Below are 2,313 nucleotides of genomic sequence, written 5' to 3' on the forward strand. Positions count from 1 at the left end.
CTGGCTCCCAGTGAGTGCTCTGTGTCCTGTCTCTGTGATAGACAAGACAGGAGACCAAGAGAAGAGAGGGGGCGGGCAACCTAGCACTACCTACCTATGCACTCCACTGTAGTGTGGATAGCATCTACCTGTATCAATTAGTCTTTGGAAGAGGAGGATGGCTGAGGAGAGTCAAGGGATGATGGAGACATTTGTCATCAGAGGCGATAAGGAGACAAGGACAGCTGTAGGACAGTCACTGGGCTTGGCTCTGTTCGTGAACCAGACTCTGGGTTCTGGGTAGAATCCCGCTGTAGAACCCCTGATCTCTCTGATACAGTCTGTGTCAATGAACACCCTGTGTGCTAAAGGACCACCGAAGAAAAGAAACATCTATATGAAACACAACTGGAGAAGAAGACATGGCAGTTTATTTGATTGGTTCTCAAACAATTGTTTTGTAATGTCATCAAAGCCATATTCTCTTGGAGTGCCCCTGATTTGATCTTCTGTTTATTGTGATTTCTTCTGATTTCCTTGTGCCTGATCTTTACTTTTTCACCTTTGATCTTGATTCAATCACCTTGAATAGCAAGCTCTGCCGATTGTTTCGTTAAATGAGATAAGCTAAAATAGTTTTAACACAAATAACTGTGTCAGAGTGAAGGGCAATGTTTCTATATATTTTTTTGTAAATATCTGAGAGTATTTTCATGTTTGGATTACAAAAAAAGATGTCAAGTCTATGTTCGATTGGCTTTGGATGGTTATGGAAGCACCACAGTGTTCACATTGCATGTGCCAACGTATGTCTGTTATATTTGATGTAAAAAAAGAAAAAAAGAATTAGGAATAAATTCTGATAAAGATTATGAGCTTAAGCATCATTCTGCAGTTTATTCATGGCATTCCAAGACATTTCTTCATTCATAACAAAATATGGCTTTAATATGTTGTTAAATTGACCCCTCTGCATCTGCAAGCATGTTTGTTTTATATAGTTTCGTACAGAGTACATTTATGCTTAATTATCAATGGTGTGGAAAAAATAATATCGGAACAATCATGCAAGTTTGTTGTGATGTTGTCTGTCTAATTATCAACATGTAATAAAGATTTTTGTTATCTTTTATACAATGAAATGAGGCATAACGTCGTTATTATGTGTGTGTGTGTGTGTGTGTGTGTGTGTGTGTGTGTGTGTGTGTGTGTGTGTGTGTGTGTGTGTGTGTGCGCGCATGGGTGCATGTCTGTATGTGTGCATATGTGTGCATGTTTCCATTAGAGGGAGAGAGCTTTGGATGTCTGTACTGATGCATAGATAAATACCATTAATCAGTGTTCATTTTATGGGTTCTTGTAAACTGATGAAAATGTCATCTGCTCGTCTTGTGTCTCACCCTGTGAATGGCACATTATCAGACTCGCTGAGCAACGCTGTCATGCAGAGGAGATGAGATCCTGGGAGAGAAGGAGAGAGGATGTCCACTAGCTGGCCCATGGCCCGTGGACTCTAGCTCTCTCTCTCTCTGTGTCTCTCTCTGTCTCTCTCTGTCCCTCCTCTAGCTCTCTCCCCCCTCTCTCTCTATCCTCTAGCTCTCTTTCTCTCTCTCTCTCTCTCTCTCTCTCTCTCTCTCTCTGTCTCTCCTCTAGCTCTCTCTCTGTCTCTCTTTCTCTCTCCTCTAGCTCTCTCCCCCCCTCTCTCTCTCTCACTCTGTCTTTCTCTCTCTCTTCTCTAGCTCTCTCTCCCCTAGCTCTCTTTCTCTCTCTCTCTCTCTCTCTCTCTCTCTGTCTGTCTCTCTCTGTCTCTCCTCTAGCTCTCTCTCCCCCCCTCTCTCTCTCTCCTCTAGATCTCTCTCCCCCCTCTCCCTCTCTCTGTCGCTCTCTCTCTCTCTCCCTGTCTCTCTCTGTCTCTCCTCTAGCTCTCTCTCCCCCCCTCTCTCTCTCCTCTAGCTCTCTCTCTCTCCCTGTCTCTCTCTGTCTCTCCTCTAGCTCTCTCCCCTTCTCTCTCTCACTCTCTCTCTTTCTCCTCTAGCTCTCGCTCTCTCTCCTCTAGCTCTCTCTCCGCCCCTCTCTCTGTCTCTCACTCTCCTCTCTCTCTGTCTGTCTCTCTCTGTCTCTCCTCTAGCTCTCTCCCTCCTCTCTCTCTATCTCTCTCTCTCCTCTCTCATTTTCTCTCTCTCTGTCTCTCCTCTAGCTCTCTCTTTCCTTCCTCTCTCTCACTCTCTCTCTCTCATTTAGCTCTCTCTCCTCTCTCTCTCTCCTCTAGCTCTCTCTCACTCTCTTTTCTCTCCCTCTCCCCTAACCCCCCCACCCCCCATCTCATAACAGCAA

Source organism: Nansenia antarctica (genome assembly GCF_963989245.1).
Source record: "Nansenia antarctica genome assembly, chromosome: 6".
NCBI lineage: Eukaryota > Metazoa > Chordata > Actinopteri > Argentiniformes > Microstomatidae > Nansenia > Nansenia antarctica.